Raw genomic sequence first — 24,554 nt, forward strand, 5'->3', positions numbered from 1 at the left:
AAATCATTTCCCTGGGGTAGGGAAGTCCATAACTAGAGGGCATAGGTTGAAAGTGAGAGGAGAAAGATATAAAAGAGACCTAAGGGGCAACTTTTTCTCACAGAAGGTGTTACATGTATGGAATGAGCTGCCAGAGGAAGTGGTGAAGGCTGGACAATTGCAACATTTAAGAGGCATTTGGATGGGTATATGAATAGGAAGGGTTTGGAGGGATATGGGCCGGGTGCTGTCAGGTGGGACTAGATTGGGCTGGGATGTCTGGTCGGCATGGACGGGTTGGACCGAAGGTTCTGCTTCCACACAGAGTCATAGAGATGTACAATGTCATACAGTACAGAGGAACCTTGATTATCCGGCATTCGATTATCCAAATTTTGGATTATCTGGCAAGATCACAAGGTCCTGATGCTTGGCTAAACTCTGTTATCTGGCATTCAATTATCCGACAAAATACTCCCCGCCCATATTGTTCGGATAATCGAGGTTCTTCTGTATATGAGGATGGAGACAGTCTGTTCTACACTAGTGTTCATAGGAAACTGATGTATTCTGTACCACTCTCAAGAATTCTGCCTAAATTGTCATACAGTTGCACTCAATAACATCATGCAATCAATCACCATATTAAGGAAGGACAGTGCCTCTCCTGTAAAGATTCTGCACTAATAAATCTCTATAACTGATATTTAGACAGGTTCTAAATCCAGTATAAACAAAGAAGACAGTGATGGTGTCAGAGGTTACAGAGAACTCCCTCAATCAACTCTTGCCATGAAATGCAGAAATGGCAGATACCATGAGGAGCTGGAGCAACAATTGGATAATACACCGTAATGGCTGCTCTCTCATGACTGTGCATGCTCCATAAGCTGGCAGAGTCAGCATGAGGCTGGAACCCTCCCAGTCTCTTGTTACTACTCTCTTGTCCTTCATCTCTCACAACCAGCTGGGTATATTCTATTGGTGACTCCGATTAGGTCTCCAGTAAAATGAATTGGATAGCATTCACACTCTTCCAGAACAGGTGTTAATTGTGTGCCAAAGACTTGACAAAGTGTCCCAGAAATTCTCCTGAAGTGCCTCAAAATTGTGCTTCAAACAGAGTTAATCTCCCGTACCTATTGATCAGGGAAAGCTGAACATGGCTCCAAATTAGATGAAGCAATCCTCAAAATCCTCACTGATGCTGTTTTTATTCTTGTTCAACTGGATTCTGTTCAGTGAAGTTGGCGATTACAGTGTTAGACAGAAAAGAAAAGCTTCTTTACTGAAAATTAAGACTCAGTATACTTGATCATCAGAAGCTTATTCACTCCAGCTTGGCTCTTCTGATACATGCTTAAACCTTTTTACTGAATTGGCATCACATGCTAAAGGCAGGCTAACCAGATATTGCAAGTCAACTTGACCACCTTGAAAAATCTTTACCATTTAAGAAGCCATCAGCACAGCCGGGAAATAACTCCTTATATCATCACAAAATAATCAAACAAGGAGCTGAACCATTCAGCTGAAATGCAAACATGTTTAAAAATATAACATAATTGGCAATGCCTTTTGAACATAAAGCACACATTTTTAATTTACTACTTCTTGGGAAAACATTTGAAAAGTAATTCTCAGCTTGTCTAATTCAATTGTTCACTGCAACATCAGACAGAGAGAGGGAGGGAGAGAGAGAAAGAGAGAAGAGAAAATCACGACAGAGTTAAGATAGAGAAAAATATGAAGGTGGTTGTTAAAAAATAGTCTTTGCATGAAGGTTAATATTGAGGGACTTTTCCTGCACATCCACCCATCAACTACTGTGTCCGTTGCCCTCTGGTCTTCTCTGTATCAGGGAGACAGAACGCTAAATCACGGTCATTTCAGGAAACATCTCTGGGATACATGCACTAAGTAGCCCTATACCAGCCTGTAGCCAAACAACTCAACTCCCCCTCCACTCTCCCAAGTACATGCAAGTCCTAGGCTTCCTCCACTGCCAAATCAAATCCACCCACCTTCTGAAGAAAGAATGCCTCATCTTCCGACTTGGGACCTTCAACCACACAGCATCAACACCCACTTCACGAGTTTCCAAGTCTGCCCTCTCCCCATCTCATCCCAGATCCAACCCTTCAACTTGGCACCGCCCTCTTGACCTATCCTCCCTGTCCATCTTCTTTCCCAACTTTCTGCTCCACCCCCTGTACTGACCTATCACAATCAACCCCCCACCTTCATCAGCCTATCACGTACCCAGCTACCTTCACCCCAGCCCCAGCCCCTCTCTCCAATTTATCTCTCATCCCATTTCCTCCTCCACATTCCTAATGAAGGGCTTATGCCTGAAATGTTGAGTCTCCTGCTCCTCGGAATGTGCCTGACCTGCTGTGCTTTCCCACTGCCACACCTTTTGACTCTGACTTTGAATAGGTTAGGCCCAATGGTTAAAAGGGTTTGTGTCTAAATTACTGTGCAATTTGGCTTCATTGTTCTATAATTCCAATGCCAAGCTATTCTGAAGATGTTGGCCTGGGGCCAAATTGGCTACCAGCTGGCGAGCTAGCATTTATTGTTAATTAAGGGGTCTCATAGGTTCCCATTTCCATGCCAACGGGAATTTTCAGTCTACAATGCAAGTAGCCTACATTGACTCAGAAGGTCTCGGAGGTGGAACTTCCAGGATGGTAACCAGCCAACAACAGTGTTTTACGAAGAAAAAACGTCTCCACATTGTCGCTTGGTGTCTCCAGTTGATAGGGATGCCAATCTTTTGTGCGCTGGAATGCCTTTATTTCTCACTTAGCTTGCAGTATTAACTGTTGTTTTCTCTTTTATGACCAGAAATGTTTAAGATTTTAACAACTGAAAATCTACAGTACACCCTTGCAGCTTAACTATGTATTAAGTCATTCAAGTATCTGTATCTAGTGCCAGGCTAGATTGAATATTTATTTTATCATTTTCCAATGTTAAGGAATGTCAAGTAAGAGAATATAATTAGGAAGCTGGATTACAGTGATTTGAAATTTCTGTCTGACCCCTTGGGCTTGTTATTAATTATCTGGGTGTTGGATAGAGAAAGGCATTTTATGAGAAGGCTTTAATCATTGGTGTATATTCTGAGACATTGCATTAAAAGAAAGTAATTGGAATAAAGTCACAAAAATGTCGTCTGCTACACAGTGAATATTTAATTCAGAAGAAGTATTTAGGTTACACAGTCAAAAATCCGCTTCAGAAGTGCCAACATGAACTAATGTAACAGGCCTCCAGCGTATTTTTCTTAAATAAATGATTTTCTGTAACTGTAATCTTAAATTAAATCCTTGCATTGTGTCATACAACTAATCTGCGTCTTGAATTACATTCATATGCCACCCAGCTGAACAAAAAAGTATTAGACACTGCCCTGAAGGGACAAGTAACCATGGACACAGTCTGCTTAAGTAGCAGTCTTTCAAATTCGCAATTTACTCTGTAATCATTAAACGCTTGGGAAGCTGAAAGCTTTTTAGCAGTTTGCTGAAGGGAATTTCTGGGTTTTTTTAATGGTTTAATAATGGCTGATCATTTGTGTTTTGAATCCACTCAATTCTTTAGCTTTGGAAAGCCTTAGGCTAGGATATCAGATGGCCCCAGGCAGTTGGGAGGCAGTTTTTATACCAGGTATGTACAGTACTGTCTGGACAGATTGTGTGGGAGAATGTGATAGCTTTCTTGCAGGTCAGGGGGATAGGGTTATGAAGGGGTGGAGGGGCAAGAGGCTCCAAATTATACATGCTGTCGCCATCTGAGGCTCCACATGGAGGGCTTCCTGCAGTGACAATGACCATGTCTTGATAACGCCGTCCTGCTGCTTTCGCAAATGCACCTGTCACAGATGTATCTGCTCAATCTCATCTTCACAGTTCTTCAAAGACATAACAAACAATACAGGTAATGCAGATCCTGAGAGGGTAGTATTCTTGGACATTCAGAAAGCATTTGGTAAGGTGTTGCATAGATTATCTGAATAATTAGGAGGAACTCATTAACTTGGAAAGACAAATCGTTAATCAACAGAAAATGGGTCCTTTTCTGGTGGCAAAGTGTAACTAGTGGGATGCAACAGGGTTCAGTCCCTAGGTTCCAACTATTTACAATCCGTATCCACTTCTAACTTTCTTACTTCACTGCAACTCACTTTCCCACTTATTTTGGTATTTTCTGCAAATTTGGTTATGGCTAGGTTCGGTGAACGGGCCAAAATTTGGCAATTGAGGTTTGATGTGGATAAATGTGAACTTATTCGTTTTGTTTGGAGGAATGGAACAGCAACTTATTGTCTAAACGGAGAGAAACTTCAGTGTTCCTTTGCAGAGGGAGCAGTGTACCCTTGTGCATGAATCACAGAAAGCTAGTATACAGGTCCAGCAGGCAAAAAGGAAGGCAAATAGAATTTTGGCATTCACTGCTAAAGGAATAGGGTATAAAAGTAGGGATTTATTGCTGCAGCCCTATAAGGCATTACTGAGATTGTGTCTGGAATATTTTAGTTCCCTTACTTGAGGAGGGATGTAGTTGTACTGGAGGCATTTCAGAGGGAGTTCACTGGATTCATGCCTGAGATGAGGGGTTTGGCTTAGAAACAAGACTGAGCAGCTTAGGCCTATGAAGTCTTTGAAGAATGAAAGGAGACCTACTGGTGCCGCTGAGATTCAGTGATGAAGGGAGTTGATTTTGTTTGATATTAGAAATGGGTTGAAGGGTTATGGAGACTGGACAGGAATGGGGAGTTGAGGGCAAGGTGAGATCAGACAGGATCATATTATATGATTGAGAAGACTCCAGGGGCTGAATTGCCTCATCCTGCTCCAAGTTCATATAGTTTCATTTCTTTTAAGCACACCCAAGATTACACCACGTGACATTACTGACTTGCTCAGTGGGACATTTCCAGAACAGATCTAGCCAAATAAAACTGGTCTTACATACGGCACTGTAGACCTCAACAGCAGCAGAATTGCTACCAATCACAACGTGTAACTTCATGGTCTAGCATATCTCTCATGTTATGTTTAACATCAGACCAGAGATCAATACTGTTTGAGTGGCTGGTAAGGGCATTTCAAAGGAAATACTGAGCATATCTGAGAATCAGGTGTCAACCTGATGAAGCGACAAAACTTAGACTACCTGTATGGTAGCTATTGAAAATTGCATGTAATATTTAGAGCTCAGCAATCTCACAACCAATAAATCAGATCCAAACTTTGTAATCCTGCCACATCCAGTTATGAAAGATGGTGGTCAATTAAATGACTAACCAGAGGAGGTGACTCCAATAAACTCCTCATACTCGTTGATGAGGATGTGTAGTACATTGATGAAAAAATCTGAAACATTTTCAACCATCTTACATCAGAAATGCCAGGTGGATGATTCATCCCTGGCCTGTCTGTTTTCAGCCAATTTGGTTTACTCTGCATGATATCAAGAGATTACCAAAGGCACTGGCCATCAGGGGGCCAGTAGGTCGTGACAACATCTCAGCTGCAGTACGTTCGACTTGTGCTCCACAACTAATTCCACCCACGTCCAAGCTGTTCAAATTCAGTTGCAATTTAGCATCTACAGACAAAGTGGAAATTTGCCCAGATTTGTCCTGCCTCCAAATGCACAGTAAATCAAACATGGCCAACTACTGACTGACCCGGCAATCTACATTCAATTATCATGAAAGTGATGGTAGGCAGTTCAACAGTGCTGTAAGCAGCACTTACTCAGCAACAACATGCTCTCCGCATTATAAGAAGGATGTGGAAGCTTTTGAAAGGGTGCAAAGGAGATTGACTAGGATGTTGCCTGGTATGGAGGGAAGGTCTTACAGGGAAAGGCTGAGAGACTTGAGGCTGTTTTTGTTAGAGAGAAGAAGGTTGAGTTGTAACTTAATAGAGACATATAAGATAATCAGAGGGTTAAATAGGGTGGACAGGGAGAGCCTTTTTCCAAGTATGGTGACGGCGAGCACGAGAGGGCATAGCTTTAAATTGAGGGGTGATAGGTATAGGACAGATGTCAAGGTAGTTCCTTTACTCAAAGAGTAGTAAGGGTATGGAATGCTTTGCCTGCAACAGTAATAGATTCGCCAAATTTAAGTACATTTAAGTCGTCATTGGACAAGCATATGGACAGACATGGAATAGTGTAGGTTAGATGGGCTTCAGATTGGTATGACAGGTCGGCGCAACATCAAGGGCCGAAGGGCCTGTACTGCGCTGTAATGTTCTGTTTTCTATGTAATGCTGATAGGGAGTTCCTCAGTGATCAGTCAGCTGCAATACTCTTTAGAACCTTGATCCAAACGCAGGCATAAGAGCTGATCTCCAGATGTGAATCATTATGACGGATCTCGATATCAAGCCGGAATTTGGTCGAATGCAGCATTTTTTTTCAAGCTTGATTCCTAGGACTGTTCCTGTAACCTTTCCCTGTAAACCTGCAGCACTCAAGCTTAAATTGTTCAGGCAAGGTGTAAGGACTCTTGAGAAATACATGTTTTCTACATATTTCAATAAGGTTTAATTTTTAATCCTTTCTGTTGTTGCTGTCGAAGTGAATGTGCAAAGCTATACAATGTTACACGACTGGTTTCACAGAAGAGTTGAGATCAAGAACATGTGCATGAAGAATCTTTGGTGGTAATCCAATCATTTCATATTGTAAGGTAAACACACCAAATGCATGAATATGCAGTCCTGCAATTACTACCAAAGTAATTGCAAAAATTAGGATTACACATTGATTTTTGTCTGAGATGAAAAGCATTTTTAGTTCATTTTTTGGTATGCTTCTGTTATTAAGTCAGGTTCCAGATCACAAAAGGTTAATTTCCCTGCCACTGCAGCATTCTTTTCTACATCAACAGCAGAATGTCTGGAGCCACTTACCGATCAATAAGGTGGCTAGCTATGTTGATGGTCTGACCCAAGGAGAAATGGGTCAGCCAATGAACTGAACCTTGCTGGTGCCTTTGTGCCCATTGTTTTCCATTTGACTTTCTCAATTTAAAAACAAAATGATTTGATGGTGTCATACAGAGTGCTGGTAAAGTAGCTACGACAGAAATTTAATCCTGATCAGTGCCAAAACACTGGAAGGTCAGTCCTATTTTAATATTTTATGGATATTAAAATTCAACACATTTACTGAATTTTTAAATAGTTGAAACCCTTGTTTGTCATTTATATAAATGATTTAGGTGAGAATATAGAAGGTATGTTTCGTAAGTTTGTGAATGACACCAAAGTTGGAGGTATAGTGGACAGTGAAGAAGGTTATCTAAGATTACCAAGCGGTCTTGGTCAATTGGTTAAATGGCTGAGGAGTAGCAGATGGAGTTTAATTTTGATAAATGCAAGGTGTTGCATTTTGGTAAAATAAACAAGTGCAGGACTTATACAATAATAAGTTGAGCCATGGGTAGTGTTGTACAACATAGAGATGTTAGGATTCAGGTGCATAATTCTTTGAAATTTGCTTCAAAGGTTAGCAGGGTGGTGAAGCAGGCATTTAGCACACTTGCTTTTATTGCTCAGACTTTTGAGTATGGGAGTTAAGAAATCATGTTGAAGTTGTATAGGACATTGGTGAGGCCTCTTCTGGAATTCTATGTCCAGTTCTGGTTGGCCTGTTATAGAAAGGATATTATCAAGCTGGAGGGGGCTCAGAAAAGATTTACCAGGATGTTACCAGGAATGGAAAGTTTGAGTTAGAGGGAGCGGCTCAAAAAGCTAGGACTTTATAAACTGGAGCGTAGGAGGTTGAGGGGTGACCTTATAAAGGTTTTTAAAAACCTTGAGGGGTATAGATAACATGAATGGCTATTATTCCCTATGACAGGGGATTTCAAGACTACGGGCATATTCTTAAGGTGAGAGGAGAAAGATTTAAGAAGGACTTGAGGGGGAACCTTTTCACACAGAAAGTGGGTTCGTGTGTGCAATTCAACTTCCAGAGAAAGTGGTAAATGCGGATACAGTTACCACATTTAAAAGATATTTAGATAAGTACATGAAGAAAAATGATTTGGAAGGATCAGGCAGGTGGGACTAGTTTACTTTGGGATTATGATTGGAGTGGACTAACTGGACCGAAGGGTCTGTCTCCGTGATGTGTGACTGTGTGACTCTGACTCATTGAGCAAGATTATTGAGCAAAAATTTATTGTGAGTCAAGATATGTCACGTTATTATCTGACAGAGCCTTGTGGGTTCAAATAACCTTCAACCGTATTGTAAATGATTCTAAAGTAGAATTTTGCGGAGGCAGCGGGTGTCTAGTCAGCTGACTGGATGGTCGGTTTGATGGCAAGTCTGCCTCTCCCAGTGAAATCCACCCCATTTTAGTCCACCACACTACAAACCATTCAGTCAGTGAAAAGGTCACTGGTGAGCCTTTGACTGAAATTGAATGGTTGGTGGTTGCAGTTCTGCCCAGCAAGGCTCGTTGGAGACCGGCAGCTCATTTGTGGCAATGCCAAGGAGGAATCCTAGGATCATGGAGGATCCAGGATAAATACAGGCAAGGTGGCGGTGGTAGGTCGTTTCAAGTTTTAGGAATCTCAGGGAGATAGGGAACAAAGACCCTGGCGCATGTAACTGCCAGCAGCAATCTCTGCTATGATTAGACTAGATTCCCTACAGTGTGGAAATGGGCCCTTCGGCCCAACAAATCCACACTGACCCTCTGAAGAGCAACCCACCCAGTCCCATTCCCCTACATTCACCCCTGACTAATGCACCTAACATTAGGGGCAATTTAGCATGGCCAATTCACCAAACCTGCACATCTTTGGACTGTGGGAGGAAACCCACACAGACACGGGGAGAATATGCAAACTCCACACAGACAGTTGTCCGAGGCGAGAGTTGAACCCGGGTCCCTGGCACTGTGAGGCAGCAATACTAACCACTGAGCCACTGTGCTTCCCCAAAATTATTCAGGCATTTTTGCACAAGTGAAGTTAAGAAACATGGGCTTGCCCGGGATATGAACTCGAGACCTCTCGCAAGCCAGCATAGTAGGACACCCTAAGTGAGAATCATACCCCTCGATCAATGAGCCATTTATATGTCCATTTTATTGACCTGGAGCTGAGTGCCTTTGATTAAGGGAACCCCACACCCACACACCCCTCCTCCAGGGTGGCAAATTGCTCACACAGGTTGACCTGCTGGCCAGAACTTCAGCTACAGGCCCCCTTCATGGATGAGTCAATCCTAGTGGCAGCCAGATGAGGTTCTTCATTCACCATTTCTCCACCACATAAGGACCTCAAGAGTGGGAAGGTTGACCAAGGGTCTACCACTCTTAAAACCTAATTGCAGTAGAGTCAAAAGTGTGGCAGAATTTGGGTATGCCATCTTTTAACTTTTTAAAACATTTTTCGAACCTCCAAGTTCATTCCAGGAGCAGAAGATCCCATCTTCAGTGACCATTGTACCATTGTACATGGTAGTATAATGTACAAAATGAGGCAAACTGACGTTTCATAAGTTGTACCAAGGTAGATAACAATGAAATAATAGTAACTCTGCTAACCAATAGAATATCTTCTTGGAAAGGTACATGAACTAAATGCTGGGGGAGCATTAATCCCACCCTAATTACTGACCACGGAGTGACCTCTGACACTATCAACAACAGGATTGGTAGTGAGGAGACGTGGGGGTGGGAGGGCTCCGAAGGTTTAGATGCTTCAGGTGACCTTGCTCGGAGATCACATATTACAGTGTAAGGAGCAAGACTGGCAGAAGGTGCTGGGTTTGTCACTTGTCTTTTAATTGAAAATAACTTTCCCACAGCCCCCTTTGAAGTAGGAAAAAATTGTATTAAATAAGGGGGTAATGATTTGCTTCTGCCTTTTGGAAATGGTCATTGTCTGGTACTTACATGGTGCAGTTACTGATGGAACAGCACGATGTGACATGATCATATTAAGTGACAGAGCGGTTTGATGGGCTGAATGGCCTACATCTTTTCCCATATTCCTATGATATTAAGCCCAGCTATGAGCTCAACACAGACCACAAAAGCTTGGACAATGACCTTCCTCAGAAATGTTAGCCACTATTATACCAGTGTGGCATTAATTTTCCTCAAATAAGCAATTCCTCTGTCAGCTGTTTGACTGAAAGCATCGATTTAGTGCTGAATTATTTGCAGTTCTACATTCTGATCTGATTCAAAACTAGGAATTTGGTTGTGGCTGGCTAAATCAATCTCGTGCAGCCTGTGGGATGGAAGTGAAAGAAAAAAATCTCTTCAATCTAAGCCATATGAGACGAGTACTAACAGATTCTCTCCCCACCACCTGCACCTGCCCACCCCCAACATACATTTTCCAGTTGAATTCATTGAAAACCACTCAAGTTTGAAAGGCTAAAACGTGCTTCGGTCTGATGTTGATTTTATCAGGTTGATATTAGATACTGCCTTATGGGTGGAATATGCTGTTGATGGCACCTTACCTTCAATATCTAATCTGTTTCTAGGTCTCAACATTCTCCAGTGGAATAGTTCATCAGAAGGGTGTAGGTTCGAGATTTTAATAAAAATAAACTGAGTAGCTGTCAGAGTTTTGTACTGCTAACATTAGTTTGGAAATAATTATACTCCAGCTTCCTGATTTGACTTCTTGAAAATGCTAATTTCTAGATTTTAATTCATAAAATTGTAAAACTCAACAGACAAATCTATTATAATCTCAATTCAGCTAGGCAGGAGAAATGTTGATTTTCTCTTGATAAATAATTATTAATAGGACTTCTCACAGAAGCTTCACTTTATTCCTGAGAAAATCAATTTCCTCTCATCACATGTTTCTTTTCAGGTACAGGTAGTGAGCAGCGTAACACCATCACAGGATAAAGTAATTAGACCCAGGTATGCTTTCAGAAGTGCAGCAGAGAGGATTGGAGCATTGAACAGCCACATAAGTGTTTTTCAGCAGTTGAAGCATTTGTGGCACTTTTCTAATAAACAGGGATAGAGAATGGATCATTGGCAATATAGATTCAATATACATGACTCTATAGTGATTCAGCAGCTTTTAAGCATCTTCAAATACCACATGGAGATGGATGTCGACTACAGTTTGCATCATTAAGGACATATCACGAGTACAGTACAAGTGATTTTATATTTAAATAGCTCGGAACAAAATTACCAGCATCACATGAATCACGTTATTTTCACTGCATAAAGGATAAGGTGCATTTTTTTTGCAAAGTCAGGGGAAACGTTTCTAAAATTTATGCTGTGCGATATAATCGGCTCAATCAAAATCAAACCGCTCAGCATTCATTTCTTTCTAATTTCAGGCTTTCAACAAGAATGAAACAGACATTTCTTTGCTGCACTACAGGAGTCCTAGGCTCCAAACCTGCACTGCAGGCTGCTTTTCAAGCTAAAGCATTCATTATAATCTGCGAGGACTGGCAATGATGGGGAATGACACAATGCTAAACATTGGAAGCAGAAACTGCCCATGCTCAGGTTTTGAGAAATCTGGAGTAAAATTTCTACTTTGAATGCAATCTGCAATTCAACCCAGTTTGTACCAAAATTGAATTCATGTTGAAAATTGTCTCTGTGCCCACCTTCACTATTCCTTCTCCCCAGAGATCACTCAATCTCACTAGTATCTCACCAAATGCAACATCTGCTATATAAAATATTGTCAGGCCATATCTTTTGAAAAGTTTATCTAAAAAATGAATCTTTCATATACTTAAGAGTGCAATGTAATGATGTCCGCAAACCACCACTGCAGTCATGTAATTTTGAAATACAGAAATTCATGATTCAATCAAAAATGTTTTGTTCCATTACTCATTCACGGGATGTGATTATCACTGGCCAGGCTAACATTAATTGTCCTTGTCATTCTGGAAAAGGAGTTTTTGAGCTGCCTTCTTGAATCATGACAGTCCTTGGAGTGTAGGGCCACTTAGCAGTGCTGTTAGGTGGTGCTTTTATCTGAAATGTCAACTTTCCTGCTCCTCGGATGCTGCCTGACCTGCTGTGCTTTTTCAGCACCACACTCTTGACTCTAATCTCCAGCATCTGCAGTCCTCACTTTCACCTCTCTAGGATGTTGACATGGTAACACTAACAGAATGATGGTACACCTCCAAGCCAGGATGTTGTGTCACTTGAAGGGGAACCTGTAAGTAGTGATGTTCTCATGCATCTTCTTGTATGTCTAGGTGTATGGGACATGGGTTTACAAGGTATTGTCAGACGACATCTGGTGGAACTCCAAGCTCAGTGTCAGTGAGCAGGTTATTTCTTTACAATTGCCATTTACAGTCATAGAGTTGTAGAGGCACACAGCACGGAAACAGACCTTTCGGGGGTCCAACCATTCCACGCCAAACATAATCCCAAGTGAAACTAGTCCTACCTGCCTGCTCCTGACCCATATCCCTCCAAACCTTTCTTATTCATGCACTTATGCAAATGTCTTTTAAACATTGTAGCTGTACCCATATCCACCACTTCTTCAGAAGGTTCATACCACACATGATCCACCCTCTGTGTAAAAACTTTACTCCTTATGTCTTTTTAAAATTTTTCTCCTCTTATCTTAAAAATGTACTCTCTAGTCTTGTAGCCCCCCAACCTAAGGAACAGACAACTACCATAAATTCTATCTACAGCCCTCATTACTTTATAGACTTCTATAAGGTTGCCTCTCAACCTCCTACACTCCTGTGAAACATGTCTCAGCTGATCCAGCCTTTCTTTGTAACACAAATCTTCCAAACGCAGCAACATCCTGGTAAATCTCTTCTGAACCCTCTCCTGCTTAATAATATCCTTCCTAGAACTGGGCAACCAGGACTGGATGCAATATTCCCAAAGAGGCGTCACTGATGTCCTCTACAACCTCAACATGACTTCCTAACTCCTGTAACCGAAGATCTGAGCAATGAAGACAATTACTGACAAAAACCCTTTCCATCATTTTGCTTATGATTGAGAGTAGACTACTGGTAATTGGCCGGGTTAGATTTGTCCTGTTTGATTTTTGTGCAGAGGACATATCGGGGTAATATTCCTCATTGTCAAGTACATGCCAATATTGTGCTGGAACAGCTTGGCAAGGTGGGGGGGGGAGGGGGAGGGGGGGGGGGGGGGGGAGGGTGGAGATGGGCAGCAAAGTTTGGAGCAGTAATATTGTTGAATATTCTCAGGCCAAAATGTCTGGCTTATCCAGAGACTTCAGCTGTTTCTTGGTATTATATGGAGTGAATCGAATTGGTTGAAGATAGAGAGGACTTCAGGAAGAGGTTGAGATGGATCATCCGTTCGGAACTCTGACTGAAGATGGATTAAATACTTCAGACTTTACTTTTGCACAGATGTTTTGGGTCCAGCCATCAATGAGTATCGGAATATTTGTGGAGGCTCTATCTCCTGTTAACTTAGTTGGCCACTTCATTCATGACTTGGATGTGACAGGATTGCAGAGCTGAGATCTGATTTGTTGCTTGTGGGATCACTTAGACCTTTCTGTTACATGCTGCTTCTGCTGTTGGGCATGCAGGTGGTCTTGTGTTGTGGCTTCACTTGCTTTTTTAGGTATGAACTCGCACTGCTCCTGATATGTCTTCCTACTCATTGAAGTAGGGCTGATCTCCTGGCTTAATAATCATGGTAAAGTAGGGGAAACAATGGGTCACAGGATTATGGATTGTACTTGAATAAATACTGCTGCTGATGATGGCCCACAGACCTTCAAAGGTGCTTAGTTTCAAGCTTCTAAATCTATTGAAAGTCGATATCATTTAGCACGGTGCTCCTGCCATGCAACATGATGGAGAGAATCCTCAATGTGAAGCTGTTTGTAACAATGGCTACAATTGTCTAGGTCTGAAGACATGAAGTTAAATAAATTAAATAGGATGTGGGCAAGACAGAACCTCACTATCTTCTTGATCTTGCCCCAACTACATTCTGGGTGAGATTGCCCAAGTCTGATCTCCCGGGTCCGTCACAAAGTGAAATCCTTAGTTGATCAAGTGGTCAGCTAATGACCACTTGAGGGCCTCATCTTATCTAAGCTGCATCTACTTCAATTTCTGATTGGGCAAGAAAGAGTGGGCTTCCATAACTGGTAAACCAGTGAAGACACAGTCAATTTGTTGGAGGAGGTGACGGAGTGTCCACACTCTGCACTAATTTGTCCTAAACTGAGGGAGTGGACCTGGGACAGGGCTGTAGTTGCTGAGAGACCTGACCCCGCTGCCAGCAACTCTAGAAATCCTCCCAAACAACATTCACCATTCCTATTGGTGATCCATCATTATGTCCCATGGGAGTACCGAGTGGGGAATGGTGTCTTGGTAGTATCACTCCCACACTGCTGTGAAATTATGGGTCCCTGGACTCTGATTGGTTTCTAGCTCCAGGCCTAGAGACTTCCTGATCTGGGTGGAAATGGTGGGAGAAAGTTTGATTGCCAGCAGATCCTGTGGGCATTCTTGCCTAAGTAGATAATATTTTCCACTTGGAAACTCTCCCTTTTTTTTGTCTTAGCATGGAAATGGGAAATTTCTAGCCCAATGTTCCAATCATATTGAAATATTGCATCAGTTTCCCTTAATAAATCAGAACAAAAATTGGACTCAACTCCAGAATGTATATAAAGTTCAAAGTCTTTTCAAATATATTATTTAGTTTCCTTAGAGCCATAGAGTCACAGAGATGTCTAGCATGGAAAAAGACCCTTTAGTCCAACTCGTACATGCCAACCAGATGTCCTAACCTAATCTAATCCCATTTTGCAGCACTTGGCCCATATCCCTCCAAACCATACCTATTCATGTACCCATCCAGAAGCCTTTTAAATTCTGTGATTGTATCAGCCTTCACCACTTCCACTGGCAACTCATTCCATACATGCACCACCCCCTGTGTGAAAACATTGCCCCTTAGGTCCCTTTTAAATTTTTACCCTCTCACCCTAAACCTATGCCCTCGAGTTCTGGACTCCTCTATCCCTATTTACCCTATCCATGCCCTACATGATTTTATAAAACTCTGTAAGGTCACCCCTCAGCCTCTGAATCTCCAGGGAAAACAGCCACAGCCTATTCAGCCTCTCCCTTTAGCTCAAGTCCTCTGAGTCTGGCAACATCATTGTAAATCTTTTCTGAATGCTTTCAAGTTTTACAACATCATTCTGATAGGAAGGAGACCAGACGTGCATGCAATATTCCAAAAGTGGCCTACCCAATGTTGTGTTCAGGTACAACATGACCTCTCAACTCCTATACTCAGTGCTCTGAGGATAGCATAAAGGGAAGCATACTAAACATCTTTTTCACTATCCTATCTACCTGCAACTCCACTTTCAATGAACCTGAACATATAAGAACCAGTAAACATTTCAGACCTCCTCAAAGACCTCCAAATGAGCATAGTTACTAGTAACTCCCAAAGGTGACTTACTTGCAACATGGTCAGATTGTGGGTGGAGTTTGCTTCCATGACAAGGTCCTTCACGGTAGGCTGGTCCAGCAGTCTAAGTCACATGGGATCTATGATGAGTTGGTATGTTGGCTATGAATTTGGCTCAGTCATAGAAGACAGAAGGTAGTTGTGGTATTTTCTTTTGGCTGGAGGCCTGTGACTGTTGGTGTTCTGCAAGGTTCAGTGCTGGGATCCCTGTTGTTTGTAATATACATGTAAATGATTTGGATAAAAATGTTGGTGGTCTGATTAGTCTATTTGCAGACGATACAAAAAGTGATGGGGGTGGATAGTGAGGAAGGTTGTCAAATGATAAAGCAGGATTTAGTTGAGTCAGAAAGTTGGCAGAGAAATAGCAGGTGGAGCTTAATTTGAACAAGTGTGAGGTGATGCATTTTGGGAGGTGAGCTGTCAGACAAAAGTATACAGTAAATGTCAGGACCCTTAGGAGCATTGATATGCAAAAAGATCTTGGGATTCAAGTCCATAATTCCCTGAAAGTGGCAACACAAATGGATGAGGTGGTAAAGAATGCATACGGCATGCTTCCTTTTTTGGTCTGGGGTTTGAGTACAAAAACTAGCAAGTCATGTTGCAGCTGTATAAGATTTTATTTAAGCCACATTTGAAATATTGTGTGAAGTTCTGTTTGCCACACAATTGAAGGATATGGAGGATTGGAGTGGGTGAAAAACAGGTTAACAGGTTACTGCCTGGATTGGAGTGTGTTAGATGCACGGTGGGGTTGGACAAAGTTGGATTATTTTCGCTAGAGTGTTGGAAACCGAGGGTGATAAAGATTATATAATTATGAGAGGAATGAATAGGGTGGATAGACAGAGTATTTTTCCCAGGGTAGAAACATTAAATAATAAGAGGCATAGGTTTAAGGTGAGAAGGGAAATTTTTATATCGCTGTACGAGGCAGATTTTTTTATACAGAAGGTGGTAGGTGCCTGGAAAGAACTGTTGGGGCAGGTGGTAGGAGCAGATAAGGCAGTAACATTTAAGTGGTATTTATAAAGAAGCATGAATATCATTTGATGTTAAGATGGCGGTGGAGTAGCAGTACAACGTGCAGATTCCTTAGCCCCCGAGCTCATTTACTCTGTCAGCTTTTACTTTTCTCTTTCTCAGTTTTAATGTTTCCAGTTCTTCTTAAGATTAATTTTACTTTCTTTTAACAGCTTTGAATCGTCGAATCCCTACACTGTGGAAACAGGCCCTTCGGCTCAACAAATCCACACTGACCAACCCGAAGGGTAACCCATTCTGCTAAACTATTATCCTACGTTTGCCCCTGGGCAATGCACCCAACCTACACACCCCTAAAGACTGTAAGCAATTTAGCATGGCCAGTTCACCTAACCTGAACATCTTTGGATTGTGGAAGGAAACCGGACCACCTGGAGGAAAGCCACACAGACTTAGGGAGACTATGCAACTCCACACAGACAGTTGCCTGAGGCTGGAATCAAACCCAGGTCCCTGGAGCTGTGAGACAGCAATGCTCACCATTGAAACGCCGTGCAGTACTTTGACGGAAAGTTTCTCCCAGCTCAGTGATGAGGTGGCTTCTCGGCCTGGGGTGGTGGTCTCGGCCTAGCATGATGATCTCCCAGTGTGACAATCTTGTTTTGACATGGCGATGTGGTCCCCATGTTTTCCTCAGTATTGGCTTCCACATATTCCAGCGGCTTGGCAGGTGCTCTTCGCCCCACATGGTGGAATTCTTAGGGCGGAAGCTTCAGGCCCAGTATACCAACAGCCCCACATGGTGGTCTTGCCCTAGAATGGTGGTTTTCTTCCAGCTGCATCTTCCAGGTATTCCATCATTCCTTAATTGGCTTTCTCCAAGCACAGGAGCCGTTAACAGAACTGTGATGAACTTTGTCATAATTCTACTTTTTCATTATGTATGACTTTTGTCATTAATATAGCTGCTGGGGTGAGCTGACTTCTAAAACCTTTCACTGTATTCCACAAGTAAAAGTCTATTCTATTCTGTTCTATTCAGTTCTATTTTGAATAGGCAGGGAATAGAAAGATATAGGCCATGTGATAGCAGATGGGATTAGTTGAGAATGACATGGTGTTTGGTACAGACATGGTGAGCCTGTTCCTATGCAGTACTCTTTAACGTTCACCATTCTATTTTTATGACCCATGCACTTGTTCTGAATTTTGTACAAGTGGAGGAGGAACTTCTAGCTATGAGGAAAGTAATTTGCATTTAACATTTCATAACTGTGCTCGTTATGCCATCATCAAGAAATTATGCTAAAAATCTGCAATCAAAGTATGACAGTGATAAAGAGAGTCTGAAGTTCTCATTTGATTACAATTCTTCTGGGACATCCCAAACTGAACTCAACACTCCAGCTGATGTTTGTGCTCCATGTTATAATTATTGAGTTGACTTTCTCACACTCAGCAATCCCATGCTGGCTGCTGTTCTGACCTTTTTCTTTGAAGCGAAAGGCGGTAGCTCTGCAGTTCTGAGAGGGGAATCCATTCAGGGCTCCTTCAGAAATCTGGAGCCACGTTTCCGTCCTGAAAGGTTGTTTGTCCTGTAGAACTATCAGAGAAAGTTAAGCTCCACCCCTTTACTCCACAGTCAGCTGCTGTCTCCTGAAATGTAGGGCTCTAAGAAGGCACTTGAACACATGCTGTCAAATGCGAAGGACGTAAGGTAAATTAGGGTGGTGAGATGGTAGGGTGCCAGAGGAGTAAGGGGTAGGCTGCCAGGTATTGGGGGCCAGGGTACCAGATGCCAGGTGAGTAGGGATCAGATTGTCAGGTAGGTAGGATACTAAATGGGAGGGAGTTAGGGTACCAAGTGAGTAGGGAGCCAGGGTGAAAGAGGGGGAAGGTAAATGATGCAGTGTTTTAGGATAGGTTGGGATGGGTGGGTGAAATAGGGGGAGGGGATGTTGAGTGCAAGGTTCAGGTCTGGCAGTGTGGGGGTGGGATTTGGGTTGGTCAGTTCTGGTGCTGGTGGAAGGGGGGGCAGAGTGGAGGAAGAGGGGTCAGGTCCAGTTGTAGGATTTGATGGAGTCGGGTGTGGAATGTGGTAAATTGTGTCAGGTGCTTGGGGATGGTGAGGGCTTTGGGTGAAGAGCTGCTACTTTGTTGCAAGCAGAAGCCTACCTGAGGATGTGAAGGCATAACGTGTCAGAATAAAATGCTTGCCTTTCCAGACAGGAGAAGGGGCTTGCCATTTTTATGACTTCAACATTAAGCACCTGCCAGGTGTTGGAAGTCAGACTCTCCCAAGTCATCAAAAGGCATCATTTGTTAGGTCTAAGATTTTATATTTTTGTGCCTCAAATTTCTAATAATGTGTAAGAAACTATGTATTCCCTTGTTGGCCTAACATAAGATAATTAATTAATGTGAGAAAGTTGGGCATTTGCCATGTTGGAGCTTAGTTGGGCTGCAGACTTTGCAGAATTATTAAATGTGTGGTAAATTAACTTCTACTGTCACTATGAACCCTTTTAGAAAAGGTTGAGCATTCTAATATCATCACACAAGTGACGTTCTGTTCTTGCGAGCACTTAGGGTGTGAAAGAGTCACAAGGTGAAATGATAGGTGACATCAAAAGACAGCTTGCAGTTAACAAAACAGTGAAGTGCTAAAAAAAAAACCGAGTAGAACTCATAAATGCTAAGAATGAGCAGTGGAAGAGTGAGGTAAAAACAATGACTGCAGATACTGGAAACCAGATTCTGGATTCGTGGTGCTGGAAAAGCACAGCAGTTCAGGCAGCATCTGAGGAGCAGCGAAAGTGAGGCCATGACTGGGAAAGGAACCTGCTGAGTTCAGCCTGCTATTTGAAAGACTGATCAGCTTTAATATTTATACCTTCTCCATAATCTACCACAGAAATCTCGATGTAGCTGACTTTGAGGGAATTTATTTTATACTGTTAACAAGATGGGAACATGTGATGAGACTGATTGACACAAATGTTCTCCATTGCTTTCAACACTGAAGAGCACTCAGACTGCAAGCACCAGAAAGGTTTGAGTGGAACACAAGCAATGAGGTAGGTAATGAACAACATTAACCACTTGAGCCAATTGATTAAACTGTAACTCAGAGTGCAACATAGCTTGGTGAACAAATGATTATAACAGAATTGAGTCTGACTTTGGGTGTTGTGGTGACTCAAAGAAGGCAAGTTTGGAAGAGGTAGAATATGTAACATCCTGATCTTTGCAGTAACATATCCTCAATATCTGTGAGAGAGATCAGGCAAGGCCAGAGTTTATCCTCAGATAGGATTCAACAATCCTCATAGTTGAGGAAATGAACATGACAGTTTCATGAATAATACAACTGCTGAAGGTGAAGGAGAGAGTTCAAAACAATTTACAAGTTGAATTCACAGGAGTACATGCCTCAACACAAATCAACACGTGAATTGAGAAGAAAAATCTGTTGCTACAGAATAAAGATATAGTGCATATAACTCCATGGAAGCCAGAACTGAGATAGGATGATGTCCAACAATTCCAGATAATGTAAGGAGGAAATTGCCTGCTTCTGCATGGTAAGTATTTATTGTGAAGGAACTCCAAGAGCTAACAAATGCTACAGTTTAAAGGGGACCTATAGACTTCAGATTGTTAGGAAGGGAATCAAAGGCAATGGTCTTCCACTCATCAAGCTATCAATCTTATAAGCCCAAAGAAGCATGTCCTGGCAGAATAATGCAATCTTCAGACCATCTGTGTTTTTAAAGTCTAAGTCTTTGGAAAGATGAGAGATAAAGTAGTTCATCATATCTAGAAATGTATAATATTAAAAACAGGAATAAAGCTTAGGTGATATATTGTAATTGAACTGAAAGGGTCTGCAAGGGTTAATCAGGGAAAGTGTCGTAAATACCGCCCATAATCATGATGTCACTTGGACTTGTGTGAAGAACCATTTTGGCCCTAGGCTGAGTGAGACCTAACATCTGGTCCTCCTCAAAGTCAGTGCAACAATGTCAAATAAATCAATGTAACTTGAAATGAGCTAAAGTGTTTATTGTTAACTACAAGAAACATTTCTAATTGGACTAGGAAGTGGTTTTCCTCTACCATGCAGATATTTTCCCCGTTCCTGTGTGTCTACTCTCAGACTGTGCAGATAGTTGGGTGGCACGGTGGCATCGTGGTTAGCACTGCTGCCTTCACAGCGCCAGAGACCCGGGTTCAATTCCCACCTCAGGCGACTGTCTGTGTGGAGTTTGCACATTCTCCCCGTGTTTGCGTGGGTTTCCTCCGGGTGCTCCGGTTTCCTCCCACAGTCCAAAGATGTGCCGGTTAGGTGAATTAGCCATGCTAAATTGCCCGTAGTGTTAGGTAAGGGGTAAATGTAGGGGTATGGGTGGGTTACGCTTCGGCGGGTCGGTGTGGACTTGTTGGGCTGAAGGGCCTGTTTCCACACTGTAATGTAATCTAATCTAATCTAAAGTTTCCCCGTTCCTGTGTGTCAGCTCTCAGACTGTGCAGACAGTATCCTCGTTCCTGTGTGTCAGCTTTCGGAATGTGCAGACAGTTTCCCTGTTCCTGTGTGTCAACTCTCAGACTGTGCAGTTTCCCCGTTCCTGTGTGTCAGCTCTCACACTGTGCAGATAGTTTCCCCATTCCTGTGTGTCAGCTCTCAGACTATGCAGACAGTTTCCCTGTTCCTGTATGTCAGCTCTCAGATTGTGTAGACAGTTTTCCCATTACTGTGTGTCAGCTTTCAGACTGTGTAGACAGTTTTGCTGTTGCTGTGTGTTAGTTCTCAGACTGTACAGTTTCCCTGTTGCTGTGTGACAGCTCTCAGACTGTGAAGTTTCCCCGTTCCTGTGTGTCAGCTCTCAGACTGTGCGGACAGTTTGCCCATTCCTGTGTGTCAGCTCTCAGACTGTACAGACAGTTTCTCCATTCTAGTGTGTCAGCTCTCAGACTGTACAGATAGATTCCCCATTCCTGTGTATCAGCTCTCAGACTGAACACATAGTTTTCCCGTTCCTGTGTGTCAGCTCTCAGACTGTGCAGACAGTTTCCCCGTTCCTGTGTGTCAGGTCTCAGACTGTGCAGAGAGTTTCCCCATTCCCATATGTCAACTCTCAGACTGTGCAGACAGTTTCCTTATTGCTGTGTGTCAGTTCTCAAACTGTGCAGTTTCCCCGTTCCTGTCTGTCAGCTCTTAGACTGTGTAGACAGTTTCCCTGTTGCGGTGTGACAGCTCTCAGACTGTGCAGTTTCCCCGTTCCTGTGTGTCAGCTCTCAGGCTGTGCAGAGAGTTTCCTCGTTCCTGTGTGTCAGCGCAGAGACTGTGCAGGTAGTTTTCCTGTTCCCGTGTCTCAGCTCTCAGACTGTGCAGACAGTTTCCCCGTTCCTGTTTCTCAGCTCTCACACTGTGCATATAGTCTCCCTGTTCCTGTGTGTCTGCTCTCAGACTGTGCAGACGGTTTCTCCATTCCTTTGTGTCAGATCTCAGACTGTGCAGACAGTCTCCGTGTTCCTGTGTGTCTTCTCTCAGACTGTGCAGACAGTCTCCCCATTCCTGTGTGTCAGCTCTCAGACTATGCAGACAGTCTCCCTGTTTCTGTGTGTCTGATCTCAGACTGTGCAGTCAGTCTCCCCGTTTCTGTGTGTCTGATCTCAGACTGTGCAGACTGTCTCCCCATTCCTGTGTGTCAGCTCCCAGACTGTGAAGACAGTTTCCCGGTTCCTGGGTGTCAGCACTCAGACTGTGCAGACAGATTCTCCGTTCCCGTGTGTCAGCTCTCAGACTGTGCAGACAGTATACTCGTTCCTGTGTGTCAGCTCTCAGACTGTGCAGACAGTTTCCCCGTTGCTGTGTGTCAGCTCTCAGGATCTGCAGACAATATCCCTGTTTCTGTGTGTTAGCTCTCAGACTGTGCAGTTTCCCCATTCCTGTGTGTCCGCTCTCAGACTGTGCAGTCAGTCTCCCCATTCCTGTGTATCAGCTCTCAGACTGTGCAGACAGTATGCCCAATCCTGTGTGTCAGCTCTCAGACTATGCAGTCTCCCCATTCCTGTGTGTCTGCTCTCAGACTGTGCAGTCAGTCTCCCCATTCCTGTGAATCAGCTCTCAGGCTGTGCAGACAGTATCCCCAATCCTGTGTGTCCGCTCTCAGACTGTGCAGACAGTTTCTCCGTTCCTGCGATTTAGCTCTCAGACTGTGCAGACAGTCTCCCAGTTCCTGTGTGTCTGATCTCAGACTGTGCAGACAGTCTCCACATTCCTGTGTGTCAGCTCTTAGACTGTGCAGACATTATCCCCGTTCCTTTGTGTCAGATCTCAGACTGTGCAGTCTCCCCGTTCCTGTGTGTCTTCTCTTAGACTGTGCAGTCAGTCTCCCCATTCCTGTGTATCAGCTCTCAGACTGTGCAGACAGTATCCCCAATCCTTTGTGTCCGCTCTCAGACTGTGCAGACAGTCTCCCCATTCCTGTGTGTCAGCTCTTAGACTGTGCAGACATTATCCCCGTTCCTTTGTGTCAGATCTCAGACTGTGCAGTCTCCCTGTTCCTGTGTGTCAGCGCTCAGACTGTGCAGACAGTTTCCCTGTTCCTCTGTGTGTCTGCTCAGAAACAGTGTAGACATTTTCCTTGTTGCTGTGTGTCAGTTCTCAGACTGTGCAGTTTCCCTATTCCTGTGTGTCAGCTCTCAGACTGTCCAGGCAGACTCCCCATTCCTGTGTGTCAACTTTCAGACTGTGCAGACAGTGTCCTTGTTCCTGTGTTTCAGCTCACAGACAGTGCAGTTTCTCTGTTGCTGTGTGTCAGCTTTCAGACTGTACATACAGTCTCCCTTTTCCTGTGTGTTTGCTCTCAGACTGTGCAGACAGTTTCCCCGTTCATTTGTGTCAGATCTCAGACTGTGCAGACACTCTCCCCATTCCTGTGTGTCTTCTCTCAGACTGTGCAGACAGTCTCCCCGTTCCTGTGTGTCAGCACTCAGACTGTGCAGACAGTATCCCCAATCCTGTGTATCTGCTCTCAGACTGTGCAAACTGTCTCCCCATTCCTGTGTGTCAGTTCTCAGACTGCGCAGACTGTGTCTCTGTTCCTGTGTGTCAGTGCTCAGACTGCGCAGACAGTTTCCCCGTTCCAGTGTGTCAGCTCTCAAACTGTGTAGACAGTTTCCTTGTTGCTGTGTGTCTGCTTTCAGACTGTGCAGTTTCCCCATTCCTGTGTGTCAGCTCCCAGACTGTGCAGACAGTTTCCCCGTTCCTGTGTATCAGCTCTCAGACAGTGCAGTTTCTCTGTTCCTTTGTGTCAGATCTCAGACTGTGCAGACAGTCTCCCCGTTCCTATGTGTCTGCTCTCAGACTGTGCAGACATTATCCCCATTCCTGTGTGACAGCTCTCAGAAAGTGCAGATAGTTTCCCCGTTTCTGTGTGTCAATTCTCCGACAGTGCAGATAGATTCCCTGTTCCCGTGTGTCAGCTCTCAGACTGTGTAGACAGTTTCCGGTTCCTGTGTGTTAGCTCTCAGACTGTGCAGACAGTCTCCCCGTTTCTGTGTGTCTGATCTCAGACTGTACAGATAGTTTCCCCATTCCTGTGTGTCAGCTCTCAGACTGCACAGACTGTTTCCCTGTTCCTGTGTGTCAGCGCTCAGACTGTGCAGACAGTTTCCCCGTTCCTGTGTATCAGCGTTCAAACTATGTAGACAGTTTCCTTGTTGCTGTGTGTTAGTTCTCAGACTGTGCAGTTTTCCCATTGCTGTGTGTCAGCTCCCAGACTGTGCAGACATTTTCCCCATTCCTGTGTGTCAGTTCTCAGACTGTCCAGGCAGACTCCCCGTTCCTGTGTGTCAACTCTCAGACTGTGCAGTTTCTCTGTTGCTGTGTGTCAGCTCTCAGACTGTGCATACAGTCTCCCTGTTCCTGTGTGACAGCTCTCAGACTGTGCAGACAGTTTCCTCGTTCCTGTGTATCAGCTCTCAGACAGTGCAGTTTCTCTGTTGCTGTGTGTCCAATCTCAGACTGTGCATACAGTCTCCCTGTTCCTGTGTGACAGCTC

This window comes from Chiloscyllium plagiosum, unplaced genomic scaffold, assembly GCF_037043375.1.
Source record: "Chiloscyllium plagiosum isolate Xiang-an unplaced genomic scaffold, Cpla_swu_hap1 HiC_scaffold_21, whole genome shotgun sequence".
NCBI classification, from domain to species: Eukaryota; Metazoa; Chordata; class Chondrichthyes; order Orectolobiformes; family Hemiscylliidae; genus Chiloscyllium; species Chiloscyllium plagiosum.